This window comes from Thrips palmi, unplaced genomic scaffold (genome assembly GCF_012932325.1).
Source record: "Thrips palmi isolate BJ-2018 unplaced genomic scaffold, TpBJ-2018v1 HiC_scaffold_1, whole genome shotgun sequence".
Classification (NCBI taxonomy): Eukaryota; Metazoa; Arthropoda; class Insecta; order Thysanoptera; family Thripidae; genus Thrips; species Thrips palmi.
The window spans coordinates 4486661-4514442 of NW_023144620.1; the positions used below are offsets into that span (position 1 = coordinate 4486661).

The 27782-nt window shown below is 63.7% G+C and overlaps 1 protein-coding gene across 1 annotated transcript in view; it reads right to left on the bottom strand.

Annotated features, from left to right (window-relative positions):
• Window positions 1–27782, bottom strand: part of LOC117642595 — a 45435-nt gene that overhangs the window by 5324 nt on the left and 12329 nt on the right. The gene's annotated exons all lie outside the window — the stretch shown is intronic.

Consider the following 27782-nt stretch of genomic DNA (forward strand, 5'->3'; position numbering starts at 1 on the left):
GTCGAGCAGATTGTGGTTCCCAACAGGACACGATGCCCGCGCTGCCCGCGCTGCTCGCGTGGTCCTCCCTCCGCCAACGGCGTGGCGGTGGCAGCCCTCTATGCCAGTGGCGTGGCGGCCAGTGCCAGTGCACCGACACGCCGCGTCGCCGCGTCCACCATCCAACAACACACTCTCCTGCTTCTCGCCGAGATGAACGAACCTGGTCCACGGTCCCCATGACGCACAACCTCGCGAGGATCACTACACATGACAAAGTGTCTTGGTGTATCTTACAGCAGTATTTTTCGCAGACAACGTACACAACCCATAACTTCTAACCGTCGGCAGAATGACGAAATTCAGAACACTGCGATCCCGTTCAAGAGGAATGTACTAGTCCAGTGCCGTTTCACAAAATAAACATAAGAGTCCCGGAGAGAGCCCCGCAAAGCGCCAATGGCCTAGCTGGCCGAGCTCAAGTTGAAGATGCTGCCGCAGCAGAACTGCCTACCGAAAGCCTGCGCCTCCTCGCGCCGATCACGTTGTTGGAGCGGAGCACGCCGTGGCCGTGGCCGGCGGGCCGCTGGGGGCCGCTGGGGCCCAAGGGTATCACGGTCCTCTTGCGGACCACGGGCGCCACCATGGCGGCGCTGGTGGAGCTGGCGGTGGTCAAGCACTAGGGTATCCTGTTCACTGTAAGTCCGCGGTGCGCGTGGGCGGCGCGTGCTGTGCTGGGGCGGTGCTGGCGGTCGCGGCGTCTTCTCGCGAGGCGGCCGCTAGAGCGAGTGTGCCTGCGCCCGGCGAGGGGCTGGGCTGGGGCCTGCCTGCGGCCGCGGAGCCGCGGTGCCGCGCGGAGAGCAGTCAGCAGGCAGAGCCACTGTAGCGCGCCGCACAGCCGTGACGCGACGAACAGCCGAACCCCGACCAGCGCATCGGCGGCGGCAGCGGCAGGAGCAGGCCAGGATGGCGGTGGCGGGGGTAGCTGCTGCTGCTGCTGTGGTAGCGTTATTTGTTTATATCGCCCCGGGCCGCCCGTCATCGGCCAGCCCGCCAGCCCCCGGCACACCACTCGTCGAACAGGCCATGCCGCGGCCTTCTAGAACCCCTCCACGATGTCGCCCACTTCGAGCTCGTGGCTTTTAACGCGCGTGGCGGACAGCGGGCCTGGCGGCGACAAGGGACACGGACACACACCCACGCGCAGCGCCAGGTAGCCGGTGACTCCGTGACCCCGCGGCCGAAAGCAAGTCACTTTGTGGCAAGTCACGGCGCTCCGCAGCGCGTGGTGCGGTACCAGCGTCACTCGGTGACTCACGGCCTCCCCGATTCGCGGCAGCACAGCAGTGTCCCCTTGTAACCAAAGCAGAACGTCCTGGAAGGGTCGGCGTCAACACGTCGCCGTCAACACGACATCAACGTCACTTCCGCCAGGTGGCGCCAGCGGCCAGGCGCTTCCGTTGCATTGGCCGGATGGGGCCGCCGTCAGGGATCAGGGCCTTGAGGTGGATGACCAGCGCAGCGACGCGCAGCGCCCGGTGCTCGCGACCCTGCAGGCCGCGGGCCGCGACCCAGCCACCCCGCCCCGCCCCCGCCTGCTCAGGCCTACGATAACCTCGGCCAAGACCCATTGGGTCACGATGGTCCGTGGCCGCGAGACCAGCATTCAACATCGCCCCAATCGGGCACGCACACGTCCACCGACTTCCACCACTCGGCGTTTCCCAGCATGGAGCATGCGCTGGCCGCGGGGGTTCCCAGTCACAAAATGTAAGAGGGGCGCTTCTTTCTCCCTGGAGCAAAGAAATGTATAGCTCCACGCAGTCTGCGCGCCACGCCAGCGCGTAAAAAGTGACCGTTAAAATAATTGCAGAGCAGTTGTCCCCGCGCCTGCGTGGTTCCCCTCCATTCGAGGTGAAGAAACACACTCGGGATTACCGAGCAGCTTCATTATCTGCCTGGGAGCGCGCAGCCCGGCAGCGGCTGGCGTGGCACGGCGTGGCACGGCGTGGCACGGCGCCCTCCTCTCTCTCTCTCGTGACATCACGGGAGAAGGGTGGCGGGGCCATCATGCAAATCACGCTCAGAGGCCCTGGGCAGTGAACACGCCCACCGCCACTCGGGCCTCTACGGACATGTCACGTTCAAATTTCAAAACAACAAAATGAAAAACCCTCTCACAATATATAAAATTTCCTTTCAAACAAATGCTTTGGGGATCCGGTGCCAAACAGCCTCTTACTTCAAGTGGCGGTGAGTCAATCGGCAGTGACTTTCCTACCGATTGGCTTCTAACGAACGAATGTTGCGTTCGCAGGACTTCGTGGACGAAGATTGTGCAGGTGGCCGCGTTCCAAGGATCACTCCTTACAGCCTCAAGTGGGCGATGTTCCTGTTTCGAAGGAGCGCCTCGTTTGCCTAGCGTCCGACTCGCTAACGAGGCTGTTTTCACGCCGCGGATCAAAACAAAACCTCGCCGGCAGAGCCAATAGCGCCACGCGACGAAAACACTCGCTCACTCCCAAATTCGGACGTGGTGATTATTTTTATGTGCGAGTCGGATTTCGGTCCATGCGTCCACGCCGATAACAGGCCCGCCCCGTCAACAAGGTGACAGCCGATAAAAGCGAGGCGGCAGGGCGGCGCTCGAGAGGTAGAGTTGCCGACAGGTGGCGTCCTCAGCCGGGTGGCCACCTGGTCAAGCAATGCCGCATGGGAATGAAAGCACGCGTCCGTTCAGTGCCCCGCGAACAGTGACCTCCGCGAGGGTCCACACCGCCAGGGGCGGCCAGGGGCGGCCAGGGACGGCCGGGGGCCATTCCAGCTCGAGGTCCACCACACTCTTCGAGCGCCACCCCGTGCCGCCCGGCCCTGCCTGCTGCGAGTTATGCGCGTGCTGCTGCATAATGCATCGTGCAGGGCGGCATGACTTGCAGAAATCCGAGCAACGGCCTGTTCGCACTCTCGCTGTTCGGCGCACCGGGCCACACCGGGCCGAACCAGATCGGCATGGCTAATTTTAGTGCCGCTTTCCGCCAAAGTGCACGGCGACGGCCAAAGGTGCGCGCGGGGCGGCGCGGCCGGAGGACGACGGCGAGGGTTATCGGGCCGCGAGCACGCCGAGATGCCCGCCAAGGCTTACGCAACCCAAAACAAACCCAGCCCAACCCGCTCCAATCGGGTTCGGCGAGCCACGCCGCGGCGGGCCGCCGTGCACAGGATTACGCATGGCGTCCCCGTGCTGGCGGCGGCCGGCTGGCCGAGCTGGCAGCCAAGGGCTCCGGACGGCCAGATAAGCGTGCTCTAATTTGGAGGCGCTCTGCGTCTCGGCCAAGCTGCGCGACGCACTGCGACGCACTGCGACGCATCGCCACGCACTGACTTGGTTAGGCGGCGGCGGGCTTGTGACGCGCATCGGCACCCACATTCTGGAGGTTGCACCGCGGCTATTTCGAGCCGCAGTGAGGGTCCGCGCGGACCGCGGCGGACGGCGCTCTCCAGCAGGCCGGTCATCCCGGCGCTGTCTCTTTCGCCACGGCGCGCGCCGCGAGTGCGAGAGGGACAGAGCGACGGTGCGTCACGGCGGCACACGCACGGAGAATGTGGGCCAAGAGCACGCGCGTGATTGGGAATTTCGGGCACCGCACGACGCGGCTGGTAATGGGGCGGCGCATTGACGTCACGGCGCCCCGCCCCGTCGTGTCACTGTGTTTCCCTGAGCCTGCCAGTCACCAGAGCCACGCCTAGTAAGTCCGGGGTGGTTTATTCTTGGCCGAATTTGATTCGCCACGTGAGGCGGCCGATGCGCGTCAAGTTCCGGTTCCGAGTGTTGCACCGCGTGTCACGGCCGATGCGCGTCAAGTTCCGGTTCCGAGTGTTGCACCGCGTGTCACGGCCGAGTCCGCGGTGCGCCGCGGTGCGCCGCACCACGTCAGGCTCCTAACGACTAGTCGGTACCGCTACGAAAAAGACACGGAGGTTTTCGGTGGAAACTACGAAGCACATAGTTATCTCTGCGCACTCGGACGCCACCAATGGGTTGACGACTCGAACGGGCACCGCGGCGGCCGGCGGCGGCCCAGGCCCAGGGCCTCGCCCGACAAAGTTCAGGAGCAGGCACTCGATAAGTAGGAAGTCATGAACATCGAATCCATGTCAGGATCGATTAGTCAGCGATTGCGCGCGCAGAGGCTTTATTTTTAAACGTCCCCGCTCGGCGCGCGCCGCGCCATACGCAACGCAACGCGGAGGAAACGGCGCGGACGTGCCGGACGTGACGTCACGACACGGAGCGCAGCTAGCACCGCTAGCACACTGCAGCCCAGAAAAAAGGCTTACCGGAATGGAAGCGGCGCTACCCTGGCTGGAGCGCTTGCAGCTACACTGGGTTATTCGTTCAGTGAAAAAAAAATGTTGCAAAAAACAATACCTTTGGTTTTTGGTTGAAAAAAAAAAATTGAGGGGGAAGGCATTTATCAGCGTTGTGACCCCAATGCTTTCTTTCGATAACACACTCGGACGCTTTAAAATGAGTCCTGTTACGCCTACAAATTTCGAAATTCAATGTCAAAAAAATCATCCCGCACGTTTATGTCTCTCGCCGTTCCGAAATAAAACTCGAAAAATGGCCATCGAGTTTGCACGCCCTGCTATTTCGGTCCCTTCCCCTGCGATAAAGCCGGCAGCCCTTTGCACCGGTGCCGCCGAGTGAGCCCCGCCAGCCCCGCCAGCCCCACGCGTACCGCGCGTGCCCGTCGCCGCGCAACAACGCGGCCCCGGACGCGGCCCCGCGGTGCTGGCGGGGCCTCGCGGGTCATCGGTTCGGACTGCCCCGACACTGGGCCCCAATCTCCGCGTCCAATTACACGCCTCGCCTTGGTATCCATTCATCGAATTCGGACCATCCGCCGGTCGCTTATCCAGGCCGGCGGAAACAAACAAAAGAAGAGTTTATCCGAGGCGGGCGCCAGATTACAGCGCGATGCTTTCACCCGGCACCTCGGCCGTTCAGGGGCTCGGATTACGGAGTCCGAGGGGTCCGAGGTCGCCGGATCGGAGGGCAGAGGTTACGAGCCGAGGACTACGGCAACTCGACCGTTAGGTTAGGCGTTACGCACCGCAACCCCGCCAGCGGCTGCGAGGCGGTGGCGCTAGAAGGACTGCACGGCGACGGCGCATCGCCCGCGTCTGGATCGGGACATTGGAACAACGGCCATTGGCGATAGCGCGGCGATAAGGCGACATCGCGGCAAACAGCCCCCGCGTACAGCCGCGGCAAGTCGCGCTGGACTCGGAGAGTCCACACGGCGTAGTGAGCGAGAAGACCGGATTAGGCGGACGCGACTATGGACGCGGGGCGGACGCAAATCGAACACGCGACGGCACCAACCGATCGCCCTTCGAACGAGGAATCTGTCGGTACCCCCATGCGTTTGATTCGAGCCCCTAAGGAGGAATACGCACTTCAAGAAGAGGAACGTGTGAGCTGCGCCCGCCTACACTGGGCCCCTCCCGAGCCACGCCTTGAGGCACCACACCATGTAGCGGCGGTCGCCGGGGAGGGGTGGTTGCCCGCACTGCCCCGCACTGCCCCGCAGGCCTTGTGCTCAACATGGATCGCGGTCGCGTAGGGCGCCATGCACCTCAACCTCTCCTGACGTGATGTGACCAACGGGAGAGACAGTTGAGGCGGGTCAGTTCTTTTGTCGGCGATTGTACCCATTAAGCACCACATATAGACAGATACGGGCAGCGTGGTGCAATTTGGTCCCCTTTGTCGCTCGATAAGCCCCACCGAACGCGCCTGTACATCGCCATCGCCAGGGGTCCGCCAACCCAACAAAAAAAATTAAACGAAAAATTGGGCAAAATTGCGGTAAGAAAAGGCGCAAAAAAACAGGAGACAGTGTACGTGCATTCGAGGAGCGCCTAGATTGGGGCTTTGCGGTGTAGCCTCGTGGGCGCCAAGGAATGCCGAGAACTGTTGGCGCAGGTGGTGGTACACTGGTACAGTCGGATCAAAAACATTCTTATCGGCACGGCCGCACATTGCCGAGGGGCAGAAGGCGAGAGACAACTTCAAGCTGCAGCGCTCGGGAAAAGACGGCCCGGCGAGGTGGGCCGCGCGTTGGGTTGCCTACACTGGTCCTTGCAGGCGCTCGAGCAGCCTCCGTGGTACAGCAGGCAGGCCAAGCAGGCTGCGCGCCGACGCTCGGCAACCCAACGCACTCGTCTGCATCCTGACTTCACTTGCCGAGGCGGCGCGAGGCCAACGCCCCCAAAAGACGTCCAGAGAGGAAACGGCGTCCTCCCCAAGGAAGTTCCCCAGGATAAGTCGTGCGCTCTGAGACCCACACCGTTGTTCTGTAACGCACACAACACTCTACACCAGCCACCCTGGAGGTTCACCTTGGGCGTGAGGGGAGTCACATCCTGGACGTCCGAGTCCCACTCGGAGGAGAGGTCGTCGGAGGAGGCCTCGCCGTACTCGAAGCAGGCGGGCACGGCCAGCGACTGGCGGTACAGCTCGTACCCGGGCGACAGCGGGGACAGGAGCCAGGGGCTGGGCGAGGGCGACCGCGACCGCTGCGGCGACTCCGGGGCGGAGGACGTCGGCGAGGCCGCGCAGCAGCGCCGCCGGTAGGGGAGCGACGACGGCTGCCCCGGCCGTCGGCCGCCCTGCTGCTGGTAGGGCCGCGGCGGCACGGCCAGCATCGTGTCCGCGTCGTCGTCCGGCGGCGGGGTCGGCGTCGACGTGGAGCGCCGGATCTTGCGCCCCAGCGTGAAGAGCGGCGGCGGAGGGGACGGCGGCGGCGGCGGCCTCAGCAGGTCGGCGTCGACGGCGTCCAGCTCAGACTGCTGAGGCCCGGCCGGCACGGCCATGGCCGCTCATGCTGCACCTGGAAGGGTCCCCGTCATAGAGTGCAGCCCATGCGCGCGCTGCACAGTGTGTTGTTGTTGTTCGACATGCGTTGCCAAGCCGAGGGGGAAGATGTGGGCCAGCGCGCTGGCGACACCGAGCGCCACGATTCCATGACGCACGCCCCGCCCCGCCCCGCCCCGCCCCGCCCCGCCCCGCCCGGTCGGGGAAGTCTGCTGGGCGACACTACCCCCGCAGGCGGGCGCGACCTGCCGGGCCTCGTCATTGTTTCCACCAGACCAATCACCGCCAAAATGAAATTACCCCCGACTGCTCCACAGCGCCATCGGGTACGCCGCTGCGGCCCCAGTGCCCCAGCGACGAGGGCGCGGCCAGCGCGACCAGGCCCGCCAGCCTGCCACGCGCTGCCACTAGTGCCAATTGAGGGTACGGGGGCCTTGGTTGTTGTTGCGGCCAACACCCTCCAAGTGCTGTACGGAGTGTCTGTGGCCATGGGCCGCCATGGGCCGCCATGGGCCAGCACCAGGATTGGCAGCCCGCCGCACTCGGCCGGCTCCTCCCGGCGCGGGGCGCGGGGCGCGGCGTTGCCCTTTGTCCGGGCAGAGCAGCGGGGCCGCGGGATGGGCGCGATAACCACTGCTGATAACACCTCACCGACGTCATCGAGTCATTCGACCTGCGCGTGGTGGCGACAGGTGCTTCCCTCGCCCTGGTGCCGTTCCCTCAGGTTCCCCCAGGTTCCCCCAGGTGCGGGCGGACGACGCGCACTCACCGACGCCACGCGGGGGTACGGGGGCTCGAGCGGGGCCTGCTGCGTGCCGTGGGGCGTGCCGTGGGGCGGCGCGGGCGGCAGCAGGGTGGCCACGCTGGCCAGCACGGCGCACGACGTCACCACCACGGCCAGCATGGTCTCGTCGAGGTGCGGCCGCTCCGCCGCCTTGCACTTGTACGAGCCGCAGGGCGGCGGGTCGCGGCGCAGCAGCAGGGGCACCACGTTCTGCCAGCGGAACAGCCTCAGCTCGCAGTCCCAGTCCATGGTGGGGGCTTGGTTCGCGTTGACGCGTTCGTTCAGGTGGCGCCGTGCTCGGCGACACGTCGGCGACGAGGCAGAGGCGGCGGTGTCTGCATGGCGGCGCGCGAGGGAGGGCACTGACTACTGACGACAAGCTGGTCCCGGGGCCACGGCCTAGGTGCATCAAGGATGGGCCGGCCGCTGATAGCGCGCCGCGGGGCCCCGCGGGCCGGGAGGGGGCGGGGAAGGACGCAGCGTGGGGGCCACGCGGCCACGCCGCGGCTGCAGACATCGAGTGACAAGCGGCTTGCGTCACAGGGACTCCGGCGCCAGCCAAGGCCGGCAGCACATCACCCCGAAGACCCGAAGGCCCAGACACACCCCCTGCGCCACCTCGCCGCGCGTGGTGGTGACGCGTTGGACGAACACCTGCGGCGGAGCGCTTCGGACTATCACTCGAGGTGGGCAACCCTTCCCTTCCCACCACCGCGCCTATCTTTGGCCGCTGCGTGCAGTGCGGACCCACCGACCGCGGCGTGCGTCACGGCACCGCGTGCGATACGCGGCCCGGGGCGCTAGGCCGCGCCAGGCCGCGCTCCCGAACGGCGGCGCGGTCTTTTGTTGGTAAACAGGCGTTGGCAGGTGGGCACGCCGCGGCACGCCGCCACGCCACGCGACCGCACTGTGCAGCGAGCGCAGCAGCGCAGCGCGATCCATAAAGATTGGAAGGTCAGGCCGTCAGGCCGTCAGGCCGCCAGGCCGGCAAATGCGTCAGAAAGGGGCAAAACACGCGCTGATTGGTCCGAGACGTAGTCGGCGTAGTGCCGCCGTGCGGAAAACGGCCGTGACTCATTTGGGTGGTCACGCCGGCACGGCCACAACGGCGTAGTCGCGCGGCCGGGCCGTGGTGGATACGCGGTTGTGTCCGCGGCCTAGCCGGCCGGCAGGCGATTTAACCCCGCGCGTCCGTTCCAGCGACGCGAGCCGCGAGCCGGCGGCGCGCCAGAGCCAGAAAAAGGCTGCGCTGCGCGCTGCTGCGCCATGGCTGCGCGCCGCGGCGCGGTCAAGCTGCCCGTTATGGCGGCGAGGCCCTCTCTGGAATCTGCACGACAACAATTAGGCCGAGCAGCCGCCTCGCTAACTAGACGACTCGCCGAGCCAGGCAGAGCCAGGCCAGACAGCCCGTCATCCATTAGACCCCTTATTGGCCTCCAAATAGCCAGCCGGCGGTGCCGGCGGCAGCGATGCCAAGATCACGGGCATCATGGACGGCACGTCGAGGCGCCGCTATGACGCCGCGAGGGCTGCCACTCCGTCTCTCTCGCACTCGCGGGCCCGCGCGGGCCGCTCCGTCGGGGTGCGAGAGAGACAGAGCGAGGGTCGTGGCGTGCGCCGCGAGCGCCGCGAGATGGACAAGACCAGCAGACCGCCGTAAAAGCGCCACGGGCCGCCGTTAAAACTGGCGGCCCGTTTCCCTCATCAGACAGAGTCGTCGTTTTTTTGTTTTCCGAAATGGTTGGCCAAGAAAGCAAACAGCAATAAAGACAATCGCCTGCCTTTCCATTCAGTCCCCGATGAAGGCGGCTTGACGCGACCGACGCCCTTACGGCCACGGCGACCAATCCAACCGCCACAGCATTCGCCTTATTTCGCTTTCCAGCAAACGAACTTGGCATGCCTTGTTTTCTGGTGTGCGAGCGCGCCACACACGCCAGCACTGCGGCCGGCACTGCGCGCGTCAACGCGACAAAACAGTGGAAACGGCGATATTTGCAGAGAAAGGTATGAATATGCAAACGCAGACGAGTCGTCTTGCTTTTTCACACCTCGAGCTGCGCAGCGCAGTGCCATTCCAGCGCAGCTCTGCCTCTCTCTCTCGCACTCGTGGGGCGAGCCGCGTCGAGAGGCGGGGCGACGAGACAGACGCTCGCGCGCGCGGAATCAGTCTGCAGTGCGACATGCGAAGGCGCGGCGACGCGGCACAGAAAGACGCGCAACACGCCGCTTTGGCAAGGCTCCCATCGGCTGCCATCCGCCGCACTGTTTGTTTCCGCTGCGCCGATGCATCGGCAAACTCATTCTGGACGTGTTCTCCACGTGTGTGTGTGTGTGTGTGTGAGTGAGTGAGTGAGTGAGTGTGTGTGTGTGTGTGTGTGTGTGTGTGTGTGAGCGCCCCCGCGGCGCTTGACACTCCAGCTCCAGCTTCCCAGCCCCGCGAGTGGCGCCCGGCCGAAAACAACAGCCCCACGTCCCGCGGTGCCGAGCGGTCGAAACGCCCCAATCCGCGGCCATCTCGAAAAGATAGAGCCCCCGAATCGCACAGGCCGGCGGGGCGGCCAGGGGCGGCCAGACCGCACGCGGGAAACGGTGTGTTTACCTAAAACTAGCTCGCCGGAGACGCGTGGACAGCGGGGCAGTCAGCTGCCACTCGCCGATTATGTGATAGATAACACAAAAGAGCTCCGGAGCCGAATTTCATTTTTTTTATGAACAAAAGTCAGGTTGAAATTTAAAACAGAGTGGTTCATAGCCGCCGAAATTTGATGCTCAAGAAACCCATCGTTTGGAAGGTGAAACACAATCAACTTCTTGACTACCACGCATTCAGGCAGTCGCTCCCTTCTCGTTTCTCGTTTTGATTCATTATCTTTGACGGGCGGGGAACGTTACCCCCAGCACCTCTCTCCTGGACCCAGGCCTCAGCTAAAGGCTCAAGGAGGCTGGCTAGGACGCTCGTCGAGGACGGTGCTCGCTGGATCACTAGAAACTTTCTAGAGGCTTAGCAAAGCCTACTCGCTCGCTTGAAGCCACTCACTAGGCGCAGACAGAGAGTGCGACAACAGTCTCCCTCAAATTACATTATAGTTTGAATTTATTAGACCGGAAAACGAAAATGACAGCTGCGCGACAAGCCGCCCACTGTTCTCTGGAGACTCCAGGGAGTGCCCCGCGCACACCACCCGCCTCGCCCGCAACATTTCAAACTGCTGCCACTACAGTGTCGCTGATTGGGAGGCTTTTCGCCCGTCTGCTTTCGCCCCATTCACTTTCGGCGAACAACGCGAAAGAGAGAGAGAGAGACGAATATGTGGGACGAGGACGGGGCGCGGATAAAAGCGGGGGAATGAGATAAGATTGATGAGCCAGCGCGAGTGTGAGTGTGCGTGCATGTCAGTGTGCGTCTGTGTGAGTGTGCCGTGTGTGCGTTTGTGTTTCTGCAGGGCGTTGTCCAAGCTGGGGCACTTCTTGGCCTCCCACGTGCCGGCTTAACAGGATTGGCCGGTGCCCTGGCGGTGCCCTGACGGTGTAGGGGAAGAACAAGGAACGGTAACGGGAATAATCAATCGGGAGAGCAAGCGGACGATGACGGATTGGCGGCAGCAGCTGAGCAGCGCTTTGGCCCAGAGTCAGTCAGTTTCTGCGCGCATCTCTCTCTCTCTCTTTCCCGCCGTACTTCCGCCTCAGGCAGCCTATTTTGCGCAGGCAGGCACTACTCGAGGCGGCGCGTGAAGGCGTCCTCGTCTCCCTTCCGCCTTCCTGCGGGCCCAGCCCCGCCCCGCCCCGCCCCGCCACCGTGCTGACGTCCCGGCCGCGCCATGCCACGCTCCTGTGTACGAACTGGGTTCGAAAGGCGCCACGCCGCGCCGCCACGACACTAGCGTTCCCCGAAACGCGAGCTGTGTACTTTGATTCAGGCACGCGCAGTCGCGCAGGCAGGCCGACACACGGGACGCGACGTGACGTGACCGCCCTGGTCGTGACAGGACGCGTGACGCGGCGGTGCCGCGACAAACTTGCAGTCCGGATTTCTTTATTCCTTTCCGGCTCTCGTTCCCGGCGGAGAGGGCCGTCATAAAAGTATCGGCACCATGGACACCCCGCGCGGCGCGCGCTGAGCCGGTCTAGCGTCTAGGGTTTCAGGGAACCCAAGTTGCGGCCGCTTCGTGGATCGCCTGACGAGGTGCCCGCGCTCCAGAGGACGTTCGCGAACGAGGCGACGCGGCGAGGCCCTGGTGGCCACAGCCTCGGCCTGCAGCAGGTTCGGCGAGAGTGTTCGGGGCCGTGCCGTGCCGGCGTGCCATCCTCGGCGCCCACGCCACCGCCCCGCCCCGCCAGCCGGAACATGCCTTGTGGCGGTGGCGGCGCATCGCGGAGGCGGGGCGTACCGCGCACACACACGCTCACCAACACACACGCACGCGCGGTGAAAGCTGGGCAGGCTGACACTGCATTTGGGGCTGGCTGGCCGCGGCGCTGTCAGGTCCGACGTGGCTGGAGGCGTGGGAGGAAGCCGGGGCGTGGGGGGAGGGGGAGGGGAGGTGTGTGAGAGAGTGCGAGTGCACCCGGGAGGCAAAGAGGTGCGGCAACGAAAAGAAATTCAAACTCGATTGGCAAATCTCTTGCGGAAAGAAAACATGGCGCATCGATTGGATCGGGAACGGAATGCATTTCGCGGGGTCGCCTCGCCACCGTGTGATCCGTGAAACCAGCCAGCCTCGCGCGGTGCGGTGCGGTGCGGCGCCACGCGCGAGTCGATGAACCTGGCCAGGGGCGGCCAGGGGCTGCCAGCGGCACCGGCTTCCGAGGAATCTCGCCGAATATCAAATCCGATGAGCAGCGAGGGAGCCGCCAAGCTGCCGGGCCGCCGGGCCGCGGAGCGAGCGGCTCCCAGCCACCGCATCAACATGGAGGCTTCCTTCCTGCTGCGCGGCCAGCGGCCAGCGGCCGGCCCGGCCAACGGCCCCGCGTCACGAGCGGCCAAAGGCTTCCCGCGCGCGGATTCCGGAACGCAGCGGAGCAGCAGCCGTCAAAACCGCAGCGGCCGGCGAGGCGGCGGGGCCCCATAACGCGGGTTGCAGCCGGCAAGCGGGCGTCGCTACAGATGAAACGGGACGGCAAGGCGGTGAGGGCAAAGGGGGCGTCCAGGAGAAAGCCCGCCCACCGCGTGGACATCGCGAACCTCGTCCGCTCGTCCTCGACGGCGTCCTGGCCGCGGGTGGCGGTCCGTCCACCCACGGCAGTCCCGGCCCAGGGAAGGCCGCCAGCTAGGCACCGAGGCACCTTCCGCTACGCCGCGGTTGATATGCAAAACGGGGCGCTTTGGGGATTCCGGCCGGCGAGGCCGCGCATGTCAACAACCAACACACTATGCAGGGGCATGCAGTCCAGTCCAGGCCGCCAACCGATCGCGCACATCGCGCACGCCGATCGCCACTTCCACTCCATTCATTTGTTTCATTGATGCATTTCGAAATTACGCGCGTGCCGTCGACCCAAATCGAGGGCCGTCCACTCCACTGGCAGTCGCCTTGGCACGCCTTGCCGGCGATTCCGCGCTCGATTCGATGCGACGATGCGATTGGCGGCCCGGCGAGACACAATGAATCACATTGACAGAGCGCTGCAGCGCCAATGAAGACGAGCTGCGCCGCCGTCTCACTCTCACTCACACGGCGGCAGGGCGGGGTTAATCCTTGGGCAGTGCCGTGGCAGTGCCGCGCCGATAGCAAAGTCCAATGCCACTCGATAACAAACACGGCTGGAGCGAAACGCGGGCGCGGTTGTCAACGCGTGCGTCGTCTGCTGCGGCGCGGAGAGCGCGGCCACGACCTGCGCGAGGCACTCCTCGACGTGGAACTGGCTGGCCGGGCGGCCGGGCCGAACGCGCGGAACGCTATGGCTGGCGTGTGTGGCACACTGTGCCGTGCCGTCGTGTCGTCGTGTCTGCCGGCTGCCGCGTGGTGTGCCGGGCCCGGGCCGCTGGCTTCGGCTTCACTGACTGAGTCGCGTCGAGCCACGCCGCCTGGCCAGACCCAGCCAGACCCAGCGAGCGCCAAGCGCGCCAAGCAGCGTGCCCGGCCAGCCCAGCCAGCCGGCAGCCCAACGCCCCAACGGCACGAAGGCACGCCGGCACGCCGGCACGGGGCGCACAGCCCCGGCAGCACGGCCGTGCCAGCACGCCCAGCACGCACAGCACGCGCGTGTCGATCGCAGCGGATGGAAGACCAGGGCGTTAAGCCGGACGATAAGGCTGGATAAGACCAACGACAGACAGACAGACAGACAGACAGACAGACAGACAGACAGACAGACAGACAGACAGACAGACAGACAGGTAGGTAGACGGGCAGGCAGACAAACAGGCAGACAGACAGCTATCCAGCAGACAGGTGACAGGTGGTGGGGGGACGCCCGCATGCATGCACGCCAGGGCCACGCCCCCGCGCCCGCCCCCGCGCCGCGACCTGCCCCGGGCTGCATCAATGCACGCATCAATGCATGCCCATTTGCAGCGCGGCGGCTACAGAAAAAAAGAACGCGGCCACAAAAAGGAATCGCCTTTCGCTGAAAAGAACGGAGAGGGTGCAGCGGGAAGGCAGACCGCCAACCAACTACAAGCAGTGCGTGTTCTGTGCCAGGCCGCCGGGCCGCTAGGCCGCCAGGTCGCGGACCCCGTTCATTGCATCAGCGGAGGGCACCTAGCCTGGCAGCACCCAGGCACGGCCAGGGCAGGGCTCCAGCGAGCCAGTCAGCCAGTGCGAGCCGCGAGGTGGTTTCTCTCCAGGGCAGAGCCGAACACCTGGCCAGGCCCTCGGCCAGGCCCTTGAGGGTCCGAACAGGGCTCCGTCGCTCTGTCTCTCTCGCACCCCTACGGGGCGCCCAACGAGTGCGAGAGGGACAGAGCGACTAAAGAGCCACAGTCACGCGAGGCGCCCAGGAAAATGGTCACGAGACTGGCTAAATATTAGACCTGCCCGGGGCCTAATTGTGCGCGAGTCGCGGCGCGGCGCGGTCCACTGGCGGTCCGTGCGGTACTCGCTGTGTGGACCCTGGTTAGCACATCCCATTCAAACAGGGCCCCAGGCATCCCCAGGGTCCCCTCCCACGACGACCGCCTTCCAAAACACGGGTCCCCGCTCCGTGCTGCGCGCACGGGTAGGCAGCCGAAGGCAGGCAGGCGGTCCATTTGGATTTTCGCAAACAACGGGAGCTTCCGCTGTGACGTCACCGTGCCCGCCGTCAGGGGGCCGGGCAGCCGCTCGTTACAGTGGCCGCCAGGTATTTGAACCCTGAGGAGGCGGAGGGAGGCGGAGCAAGGCGGAGCAGCGGAGGGAGACGAGTGTTTGTCGCCGCTGTGGCGGCGACGCCGAGACACTCGCAGACGTCCAGCGGGCCGGTCCTGGGCGCCCCGCCTAGCGTTGCGCAGCAGGGCAGATAGACCCAACAAGTGGGTGAGGGCCGGGACGGCGCAGGTGGAGATAGTGTCTTCCCCGGCGGTGCGCCTCGTGAGTGCGAGAGAGACGGAGCACGGGCCGCGGCCGCCGTGCCTCGCCCCGGGAGTCAAGTACAGTGCGCGCGCCGGAGCGGCGGACGTGCGACGTCTGAGGCGGACGGTGGTCGCGGACGTGCGGGTATTCGGAGATGCAGAGCTCCTCATGTCCTCGCCGTGGTCGCCGTGGTCGCCGGCCCGTGACCAGACTGAGTATACCAGGCTTCGGGCCTAATGGTAGCCCCAAGCGCACGTACACCTACACAGTCCACCGCCATCATTCTCGAGGGAATCGAACACCTCTGGCCGTGGCGGGGGCAGGGCGCCTCCACCGCGGCCACACCGCGAACCGATAGTCGACTTACGCAACGGACCCCCAGCGCAGCGCGCCGCAAGCGCCCCGCAGCACGTGTGCCGTACTCACTCACTCAGCCGAGAGAATTCACCGACCTGCAACAAGCCAGAAGCAGCGAGTTAGTTCTGTTTGACAACACGCCGGCGTGCGCGGTGCACGCGGGGGGCGGCGGGGCGAGGATGCGCGACGTACGTCGCCGACGTCGTCGTTGCATCACGGTTCGGTTCTGTCAATACATCAAGCGGGCGATTCGCACGGCCGTGACGTCACGCCCGCGGCGTGCCGGGCCTGCAGCGTGACGGAAGCAGGGCGGCGCCAGGGCGGCGCGTGGCGGGGAACACTCGTCCGCCCCACTGCCGGCCGGCCGAGCCACGCGGCCCTCGACGCGGCGGGGACGTGGTGGTGGGCGCGGTGGGCGTGGTGGGCCTGGTGGGTGACGAGGACGGCGTCAATGAGCGCCTCTCCATCACGACGGTGATTGGAAAGCCGTCCAACGGCGTCTCCTCGCCGACAGGCCGCGCATCCGGCACAACAACAACGGAGCATGTGGGTGCATCTAGGATTTCGGGCGACCGCCTCACAGTGCCTCGCCGCTTCGCCCGCCTGACGGATGGCCGGCTCGGTTCTCATCCTGGTGCGGCTGTCGGTGACGTCATCGGCGTGGCGGCGCTCTTCAAGGCGCCGCGACATGGCGAGATTCGATGCCCCGTTTATGGCCTGGCCCCTCCCCCTTCTCCCCCTCCCCCGGGCCGGTTCACACGCCGCGCCGCCACTCTTGTGGGCCGCGACCACTACACCGCAGGGACCGCATGTCGCTGCAGGACACCGCCGGGGACTCACTAGCCAGCCGCCCCGCTGCAACATCGCGGGCATAAATTTTATGCGCGAGTTGTAATCTGCGCGAATAGGTGCACCGCGTCCCGGAAGCGCGCGTCCATTACGACTAAACGGAGGAGAAGAAGAAGAAGAAGGAGGAGGAGGAGGCAATGACAGCGCCACCGCGCACCGCACGGGGCGCCGCACCGATGGGCCCGCGGCGAAATCGGCCCGGTACGGCTGCTGGCGGGCTGGAAGCTGGAAATGGGAGGCGAAAATGGAAAGTCGACTTTGGAGAGCGATAAGTATCGCAGCCTGTTCCAGCGTTTCCAGCGTTCCGGGCCGCGTCGCTCTTTTTACGACTGTCGCTTTTCCGGTGGCTCTCGTTCTCGTTAAGCCCACCCGATGGGCCGATGGGTCGACCTTAATAAGCCCAGTCCAGTCGGCGCGGCGAGGGCGACCGCCCGACGACCGCCCGGCGACCCGAAGGGCGATTCCGCAGTTTTCCGCCGCCCTGTCTCTCTCGCACCCCTTCGAGGCGCCGCATGCGTGCGCGAGGGAGACCGCGCGGCGGAACCGCTTGCTGGGAGTCGCGAGGCCGTATCAAGCCGTCGCGATATTGGCCGTGACGGCCTCTTGCTCGCTCTTTGCATTCAAAACAGGCATCACGGCTGGTGTTTGGAAATCAGGAAAGTGCAAAAAGGGATAGCATAATCCATCAGAGACAAGCCGACCGGAGACACGACCGTGGAGGCGGCCGCGGGGCGCGGGACGTCGCCCTGCCCTGCACTGCCCTGCACTGCCCTGCACTGCCCTGCACGCACGCCGCCACGCCACTGTCGAAACGTCGTGCCGCATTTTGGGCTGCTTAATTTTTCATACGCACGTGCGTGCGAGCGTGGTCGTGCGGCCCCGTTGCATCGCAATGCAGCCGCCGCGCTGTTTCCCGACGGCAGAAAGAGACAGGGATAGACTGTCGTTGCAGGCAACGCCGGCAACGGGCCCTCGGGAGAGGGAGATAACAAGGTCAGGCTCTCGCTGTTGTTGTCTGGCTATTCTATTCCGATCGCTCTATTCTGTGCTTCTAGCTGTTTGCGTCCCGCTCGGGAATACGCCCGCTTCCCTGCTTTTTCTGCCAAGTAACGGGTTGGCGCGTCTCTGTCTCTCCTTCTCCCTGCGACGCGCAGGCGAGCGGGACCGAGACACTTTCCTGCGCTCCCTGGCACAAGACGTCACCCCTACAGAGTGTGGCCCGGCGGCAGGCTTCGGGAGCAACGCGCGTTTCCTAGCAAACCGGGCCTTCGCTCATTTTCTCGCGAACCACCATCATTGGCGGGCAGAGCGAGAGGTGCGAGGTTCCCAGAGTGACGCATGGGCGCTGGGGAGCACTGCGGGGCACTGCGGGGCACTGCGGGGCACTGCGCTTCGCGACACCGCCCCGCCCCGCACCGCCGTTTACACGACGCCTTCTAGTTCCAGCGAACTGGGCCGCGAGGGCACGGTCTGGGCGGCGCAGCGCGGCGAGCGCGGCTTGTTCGCCGAAATTGTTTCGTCTTCATCGGAAGGTATTACTGTCGCCGCGGGGCTGGCCTTCATGCCGCCATGCCGCCATGCCCAGGGCGGCGCGGCCGGGCTGACTCAGTGCGGCACCTCCACGTCGTACTCGTGGTGATGATGGTCGTGAGTCAGGTCGTCCCGACCCCGCGCCTCGGTGCGCAGCGAGTGACGAATCCGCGCTGAGTCGTCGCCGAAGGGGTGGACTCGCGGGCCTCGCGGCCAGAGTACCGGACACATGGCGAGGCGGCCGAGGCCGTCAAACGGCCGGCCGACGCCGACCTAGAAGTGAGTCGCCCACGCGCGCGGTCTCCAAATCGCTCATTTGGCAAACCAAATTCGTCGGCTTGACAGCCGCCTTTTCCGCGCCTAACCATTGACGCGAAGCTCCAAGGCTGCGCAGTGCCAACGCAGTGCCAACGCAGTGCCGTGCGAGGGGCCGCGGCTCCAAAGACACTTGCGACACGCAGCGCGATAACGCCGGAACCGCGCGCCGCGCCCTGGCCGGCCTGCCCGGCCCTGCCCTACACAACAGGTCAACGACACCGGCATCTAGATCAAGGCGATCGGGTGTACCAGTGAAGCGCCGCAGCGCCGCGCTGCCGCGCAGGGACCGAAAATACACACGCAGTGATAGCGCCACATCGTGTGTTGGCAAAGAGGGAGGCAGATCGACATCGGCGTCCCCTCGGACGCAAGGCGCCGCCTGCGAGAGCGAAGGTAGGCAACCCTGGGCCGGGGCAGCGCTCCGGTGCGCGGCGTGCGGACTACCCCTGCGCCTCGCAGGCGGCCCCGCCAGCCAGCAGCCGGTGTTTGGGTTCCGAGGGCCCAGCAAGGGCCACCCTCGGCTGCAGCAGCGACTGCGACTCGGGCAAGGCGTCAGTGGGGTCCGCCACGGCCGCGGTGCCACCAAGCCGCCGACCACCGCGTCGCATCGCCGTGTCCCCGGGACGGGAGACGTCCCAGGCTGGACACGGCAGTCACGCGGTGCTCGGGGCTTTCACCGCTTGGCACCGCACGCGTGGCGACGCACGGCGGCCACGGCGACGACGAGGAGCCCCGCGGTCACGCGGCCGGCCTGCCGCCTGTTTTGAAAGGCACGGCGCGTGCGTCACTGCGCGCGGTGGGTGACTGCTCCGACCGATACATTGAAAAAATAACAATCAAACGGGAAACGTAAGCGTTATAAATAATATTCGCGGCCGCACACAAACAGAGGCTATGACCGGCGGCAGGAGGAGCGGTGGAGCGCGCCCTACGACGGTCACCCCAGTCCGCGAGCCGCGGCCCACGCCAGGGCACGCCAGCCAGGGAGGGAGAGCGCGACCCAACGGGTGGCGGCCAAAGCGGTGCGCTGCCCAGATAAGACGCTTCTGCGCGGCGAGCAACTCCGCATCCCTCTGGGCCCTGGAGACGCGCGGCCACGCGCGGCCAGCCCAAGCGAGAGCCTCACTCGCGACAGGCCGTCAAAACGGACAGGTAGAGGACCTCGCGCCTCTCCGGCAGCGCGCGCGGCGCGGAGACGAGCCGTTCCTTGCCCTCCTGCCGGAGCAGGCGAGTGCCTGGCAGTCTCGCAGCAGCACCGGCCATATGTGGAGACTCGCGTCGCGCCACGGACAAACTGGATAAGCCATTTAAGTGCATCCGACATTTCTTTCGTCTTTCAGTGACTTACAAACAAAATGGCGCGACGGACGAGGATCGCTCGCGCACGCACACACTTGTTTTCAATGGGGGGATGTGTGTGTGTGTGTGTGTGTGTGTGCGTGTGTGTGTTTCCTTTATTCCTCTAGGTTTTTTGCTGATTTTTTTTTTTTTCGAGAAAGGGGAACCGTTTCGCCTCGATTCTATTTCTTCCCGCGGCCCTGGCGGCCCCGAGCGATAAGGACGCCCCTCCATTAGTTTGCTGGCCCCCGGTTCGCGGACACGCCGCCACGTTCCGCCACACTGGCGAATTTGGCCGAGAAACGAATTCGGCAGCCGCGGCATCGCGCGGCCACCACTTGCGGCTCGTGTCGCAACGGGCGGTATGAAAAACTCAGCAGTCCTCAAGTAGTGTGCGGGGGACAGCACTGACGCTTGACTGACGCCATATAGTGTGAGTGGGAGGGGGGCTTTCCGATAGACGGGCTGGCGGGGTCCATGACGCCAGCCTGCGCCAGCATCGAGCGCCTCCCATTGGCCGAGGCGCAGCCAACGCCCGCGAGCCGCGCCACCCCCTGGGGCGCTGAGGCGTTCGGCGGCCTCGACCCTTAACGCCATCGCGACACCGCGACGCCCCCGCAAGGCGACAGTACACTTGCCGCACACGTAACCAGCCCATCCCAGCGGCGTCAGCCCAAACGGTCTAAGAAGTCCAAGGCTTCGCCCAAGGGGCCCAAGTCCAAAAGCTCCGAATGGTCCCGACGAATGCAAAATGGAGGTCCCAATGCGGCTATAAATGGTCCGGAATGGGACGGCAACAGCGAATCCGCCGCCCTGTCCCGCAGAGGAGAGTAGCAGCCCCTCTGCCGTTGCGCGAGCCACACAGTGCCGCACAGCCAGACCACCGGCAGTGGGCAGGCTCTCCTAAACGCCGTCCGCGGAAAGGCCGCATACCACACACACACAGTCGCAGACGACGGCACGAGCCCCGGCCGCCAATAAACCAGAGGGAAAAGGCCGTGACGCACTTGGGGCATCGCGCCCCGCGCCACGCGCGGGACGGCCGGGACTGTCAGGCAGGACTCTACGCGCGGGGTGCCGCGCTCGGCCCGTTCGGCCGCACAACGCTACCCTGTATCCTCTGAGGACACGCGCGGCACGCCCGCTCCCGGCAGCCCGGCCGCGCCCCGACGTCAGCGAGTGCGTGATCGCGGTGAAGCCCCACGGACGGCGCCATGAATTCCCATTTGCGTCGCTGGGAGGAAAAGGCGGCTCGGCGACGTCGGCGACGTCGGGGACTACCGCACCCCGGGCACGAGTGCCGCACGACCCGCAAGGCATTCGCTGGGTTCGGCAGCTCGGCGACTCACTCGGGCCGGGCCGGCCGGGCCCTGCTGGATACTGTACCTTTTTCCGGTTGGCCAGGACGTCGGCGGTGCCGAGCAGGCAGTCGTCGCAGCGGCACACGTCCGACGACGCCGAGCTGAAGGAGCTGGCCGAGTCCGTCGAGTCGGTGCGGAGCAGCAGCGCGGGGAGGGGGGCGGGGCCGGCGGGGCCGGCGGGGCTGTTCGCGGAGGGGCTCGGGGGCACCACACCGCCACCCCCGCTGCTCAGGGCGGCGCGCTCCATCTTGGCCACGAGCAGGGACTCCATGAGGGAGCGGGGCCGGCACGTCGGGCTGCAGAACGCGCGGGACGCGGCGCCAAGCAAACAGACCGTCATTCTCGCTCGCGAGCTCCACGTCAACAAAGCATAACCTGTGCACAGTGTGCACTGCAAGCTGTGCGTACCTGGGGGGAGACTGAGGCAGGGCGGCGATGCCCAGGCCCGCCCCCGACGCCGGGGGTGGCGACGTGGAGCGCGGCGAGCCCGCCGACGGGGCCGCGGTGGCCGCACCGACGTGGGACGCCATGACGGACGCACACACACACGCACTCACACAGACACACAGGGGAACGGCCGCACGGCGGACCGGGTTCGCGCCCCGGCGACTGGCTTTTTTCTCTTCCTGACGAACAGCGGCGGGAAGGAGGGCGAGGGGCAGCAGAGGGGCGCGGGCGACGCCCCCACCGGCCTGGCGGGCCTGGCGGGCGTCGTCCTCACCATCGCGGTGCTCATCACCTCCGCCTGCCGCGTCGCCAACGTCGCGAGGGTCGCATGGACCGCTACCGAGGGTCTACGTCAATCGTCAGCCAGCTAGCCCGCCATACGACGTCCCCGACGGTGTCGTCACGGCCTGGGCCTTGGCCTGGGCCTTGGCCTGGGCGTCACCAGTGCGGCGAGCCACGCCGGCCGGGTAGGCAGCCCATCGCGCTCGGCCGCTCGGCCGGCAGTAAACCCGCGCGGCGGTCGGCTGTCCGCTGTCAGACGGTACCTGCAACAGAAGAAGAACGGATCGTTAGGCACGGTGACACGTGACAGACACGACCACGCCTCGCGGGGCCTGACGTCCATCGTCCAGCCTGCATTTCCATTTTGATCGATTTTGATAATCCACCATCTGTTCTTCGCGACATTTCAACCTTGGCGGGCCGGCCGGACAAATGCCGCCGGTGACGTCAACGCCGCGTCCAGAGCGTGGCGGCACGTCGCTCCGGAGCGGACAGGCGGTGACGTCGCGAGTGACGTGCTCGTCTTGACGGCGTGCCACTCGGCGTGCCACTCGGCGTGCCAGGACGGCCAGAGCAGCGAGGAATATGCATCGGGTAATGCGTAATGCAGTGTCGGCTTGTTAATTCGCCATCACGAACTAATGGACCTGGCACTCACGGGCGGCATGTTCGCGCTCCCTTCGACGACGTCAGCGCCGAGACAGTCGGTACCCCGGGCACCTCGTGACGCCAGGGTCGGGGCGCGGAGAGTATCGCCGGTGACGTCATACAGGCGCGCGCCCGGCTCGTGGCGAAGCAGGCAGCCCATCGGGCAGACGAGCTGGTTGGGCTGCCTGCAAGGCAAGCCTTCCAGCGAATCAAAACCGGACCGTTCAATGTCGCTACGAAGACGTTTTCTCAGTGTGTCGGTTCACGTTGAACCTGTTTAACACGTGTCGATCGTTCAATTCGCGAATTTCAAGCGGACAGTGCGAGCCACCCATCGTTCATGAAACAAACAAATCAGGATGGCCTTGAAATCCGGTTCGAGGCAAAACAAGAAAGGAACGGATACCCTGTCTTCATTAAAACAAAATCAAATCGTGTTGCAGTTCATCAAACCGGATAAGGTTCTTCAGCTAGTGCGCCATTCACACCAAAGTCGTCTCCGATGTGGGTAAAAATTTGAGTCTTTGTCAGCATTTGGAGGCTCAAAGCGGTACTATTCTTATTTTCCGAGGCCAGACACCGGCTGAAGCGCGTGTCGCACTGGCACGCCGAAGGAAGCCCGTTTGGACGCCACCCCGCTGGGACCTTCGTCACGCATGCCCTGCAGCTTGCCGCGTGCCGCCAGTATTTTGATTTGTCGTCCGCCTGATGCTGGCTGCGCTCTGCAGAGATGGCTCTGAAAAAACGCACACGCACGCACGCCGGCCGAGAAACTGGTTGCACGACTTAGCCTAGCGGTGCCGACAGCAAGTACCCGGCGAGGGTACCCACTGGGTAGTGCCCATTGGGTCGTACCCACTGGGTATGCCCACTGGGTAGTGCGAGGGGTACCTTCAAACCACCATAAACAGACTGGTCTAATGCTGTACAATGCCTTCTACAGGCAGCACCCCTTCACCTGGATCCGAGCGACACAGCGAAAACCCTGGCCGGGCCTGGAGCCAGCAGAGTGAGTGCCTCGCGGTCTCGCAGTGGCACCGTCATGCCGGCCGATTGAAGACCCAGGCGTTCCGGAGCCCGGGAGCGAGGCAAAGGTTGATCGGCATCGAGATTGATGTAAGTGGCACAATGTACCTAATAACACGCCGACTCAAGCGGCCCAGCACTGTAACGTTCTCATTGGCGCACAGCACTTTGCAATTACTTCTCGTTGGGGCCCCGCCTGGCCCCTCGTCCTCTGGTTGTGCCTCCAGCGGCCAGCACACAGCCAGCAGCAGATAAAGGACTTACTTCGCGAACGTGCCAGTGCCGTGCAGGGTCCGAGGGATCATGAGGAACTACCTGGGGCCACCAAACAGGGAGCGAGGCGTAGTTACAAGACAGACGTCCCACGAGCATTGTGAACAGTGTCCTGAAATTCCTCGCCCCAACGTTGGTGCAGTCGGTGATTCACGTCTGACTCGGTTTGGAGTGTAGGTGGTAGACACACACGCGGCAGCGTAATTACTTCTAACGAGCTCAAAGCGTGAGACCGATAATGAAGTCGAACGAAAGAGAGGAAGACACGACAATGGTGACGTCATGGCCTTCTTGCCATCTTCCTCCGTTGGGGCAGTGTATGTTTATTGGTCCCAACTGCCTGTTTTATTCTCTTTCAGCGTCTTTTAACGGTGTGGCCGCGTAATGTACGAGCCCACACGACAAAGTGACACCCTCGTTAAGTCCCATTGTCGGAGCAAATCACGCGATCCCCGAGACGGACAATCTATTTACTCTTTTCGTTATTTTCATCTCATTATGCAGTCCACCTCATCCCGGTTGCGAAACACGCGAGCCGACTGCAACATCGCCGCACCCAAAGGCGTTGGTCATGCAATCGGTAAGTATTCTTAGCCAAGAACAGATTCTTTGAATCTTGACGTAGTCTCAGTGTTCGCCTATAATACCGCAGTCACCCGATGCAGCCTCAAACAAAATAACGCTCCTTCCTCCTTATTTCTGTCATCCCTGTTTTGATGCTGATTTTATTGATACCGGCCAGTCGGGTCGCAAGAGTCCCTCTGGAATCCGTTCTGGCCGAGACCATACGATCTGCCTAATGCGGTGAGCGAAACGAGAAACGCCACATAATTCTTGGTGCCATCGTGTCGAGCGCTCTGCGCGACGTGCGCGACGTGCGCGACGTACGCGGCGCCACTCATATGCATGCTCATTGTGAGACGCAGTGGTGACGTCAGCACCGTCACGCCCTTGCGGTCGCCTGGCAGCCTGGCACACTACTCCACTCCAAGCGGCACTGCCAACATTGCCCGCGGTTTTGTCAACAAGAATCCATGGCATTCTTTCGAGGAGGTTCCAACGAAGATCTTATTCATTGAAGAAAGTACGTAGTGCACATGCAGATGCCACACCCGGGCCCTGAGGAAAGGAAAAAATTCGGAGAAGCCAAGAAAATCGAAAATAAGAAACAATTCTTTCCGGCTACGTTGGCTAGAATGGCTGTTGCATCGGCCGGGCTGAGAAGGCTGGCCTGCAGGATCCAGACTATGGCTCTGTCCCACGCTTTGATCTCCATATCAGTGCAAGTTTCATGAACACCAATCAGCATACGGGCGCGTCACGGGTGACAGCGAACACACGAGCGGCGAGACGGCTCTGCTGGGAGCCAGAACCCCTCCAGAGCCCCTCTAGACTAGCCCGCAGCGCACGGTAGCCGTGCCAGCGGTGCCAGCCCGTCTCAGGTGAGACATGGTCTCAATTAGCATGAGGTGCTGCCTCGGGGCGAACCGGACCAGACTTCCAGAGGGACTCGCAGCCAGCCCACATACCTGCAGCAGCTGCAGCACACTACTGGCGCTGGCAAACACCAGGGACTTAAACGCAAGCCCACAGCACTGCGCAGCCTCGCCGTCCAAACAGAAACAAAAACCCAACTAAGAATTACAAGAGTTCCGAAAAACGCGCCGCTCACAAGCGTTCTCTGGAATTGCCACTAAAGTACAGTGATTACGTTCTTTACGATGCGCACCACAGTTGCAGCGCTGTGAGGCGTTTTCACACGCCGCTGCCTCGCTGCCTGAGGACAGGGCACGCCGCCCGAGCAGGTTCCTAAGGATCTGGATTCCGGACAACAACAGGTCAGTCACTCCGCGTCGCCGCGCCGCCGCGCGATCTACTTCATATTGATTTGTAGAGTGGACCCACGCGCGCGCTCTGCGCTCGCCACAAGGAGAGAGATCATATTTCCAGCTCTTCTTCCGCACTTAAGCCTTTTCGTGCCGACTGTCTATCCGTCTGTCTGCCCGTCCGTCCGTCGGTCGGTCTGGGAACCAATAACTCAAGGATGTCCGTTACCCACAGCATTCCTAACCCCGTTCATTCCTCTGCAAATGTATTCCGCAGAAAACGTGTAAACGCCGTACACCGCCAGAGAACACCGAGCTGGAGGAGCAAGAGTTGCTGCAGGACTTGGCCGCAGATTGAAACGTTACAGCCCCGGAAAAAGCGCAGAACAGGACGAACAGCACAACAAGAAGGAACAGACTTTGGCAACGGATGATGAAGTGACACGCGGCGCTGTCCTCGTGCTCCGCCTGGCTCGCCTGGCTCAGTCTGATTAGTCCAACTGATTGCTACCATCAGTCTTGGGCCGGTCGGAAACGGACCGTCGACTGAATGGGGCTGGCTGGGGCTGGCCGGGAGGGGAGGGGCAGACCTGGGCAGACCCGCAGCCCGGCCAAGTTCATGTCACTGCTCCTCGCACGCCCAAAACAAGGTAACGGCTCACGAATGGCTCGTTTTTTTCTGCTCTTTTTTCTTTCGGGGATCAGAGCGAAGTCGAAAGCGCATCGCCGAAGCGGCGTGCGTATTGGCAGCCCCATTATCCTAACGATGCCCGCTAAACGCGTTTAGCGTATTACAGTGTATATAAATCATGTGCAGCGCTGCGCCGGGCTGTGCCAGTGGGCGGACACGGTGCAAGGCCCTTCCCTTTGCTCCACGGCGCGGCACGGCGCGGCACGGTGTCCCTGTCACCTCGGTACACTGCCAGCAGTGATCTCGTCTACCTCAACAAGTATAGGACGACGATGCATGGAAAAGAGAGTGCGGACACTTTCGCCAGGAAGGTGAACGAGTGATAGATGCAGTCATTCTCGTCCTCTGAGGAATGCCCTGGGTTTCGTCCTGAAAAGGTGACTCTAGAGAGCCCTGGTTCTGGGTCAATGAAAAGCTACGGGGAACATTGTCGCCTCCTGCATACTGCATAAGGCGCGCCGCCAGACCATTGTGCGTGACGTCAGCGCGGCAGCGCCACCTGTACAATCAGCCGGTGACGTCACTAGGAACGCGCTTTTCTCGGCGCCAAAAAAAACATGTCGTTTGTCGGTGTTTGGGAAGGAGTCCTACAGCTGATCAACGCGCGGCTGCGTCGGCGTGAGGTTTTCTTTGGCACGGACAGACCGCGTCTAGGCAAGTTTTGATTCCAAACGAAAACTGGAAAAGAGGACGGACCAGAAAGAGTTTTACGGAAACACAGTCGATACTATACTACGTCGGTCGAGAAAAGTCCCGTGTGTGCTCACATTGGTTCCTACGCCTCACCAAGTGTCAATAGTACGCCGTGCGACCTGCTGTTTGTATTTCGGGGACGTGTACACGGCAACACACACTCACGCACGCTCACACGCACTCTCACACACACACGTGAGACACATGCACACAGCCATGGCCCTGGGCTGGTTCGGCCGGACGGGTCTGCCCCACGCCTGATGGATTCCGACGTCCAGCCGCGCCGTGGACGCCATTTCCCCGGCACACCAGGCCAGCACCAGGCCGCGGGAAAGGCGAAAATTGAATTCAACAAACGGACAATCTGGACTCGGGATGTACAGCGGCGGAACAGGACTGACTGAGGTTCGTTCCCAGGGCGATGAATGCACCGGAGGAGAAAACCACCACCAACGAGCTGCTAGAAAATCTGGGGCGACCCGGTTCAACGACGTCCGATGAGCGTTTTTCTATCAGATATAAATTGTTACGACTGCCGATGGACGGGCTTCAATGGCATTGGAGACAGACCTGCTGTCTATCACGTGATGTGGCCACACACACACACACACACACACACAGAGTCACAACTCGATACGGGTGCAGCACGGGCCATCCGAACCAGACCCATCTTGGAGCCGAGCATCGAGGCTACAAAGTTGCACACAGGCATCAGGCAGCGCGATAAATCTGACCCTTTCAGCAGAAAGCCATCACCAGAGAGGACTTCGGCGGAGCATCTCGAAGGGCGCGGCAGGACGAGTCCGCGCCACCTTAGCACCTTGCAAAACAACGCACCAAAACGTGCCAGCGCCTGACTTTGGTCAAGCGGCGGTTTTATTAAATATACTCGCTAGATTTCACCCAAGCGATAGCAGCGAACGTGATTGGTCACAGCCAGCTACGACATGCAAATGCATATCACACACGCACACACACACACACACACACACCAACAAACAGAA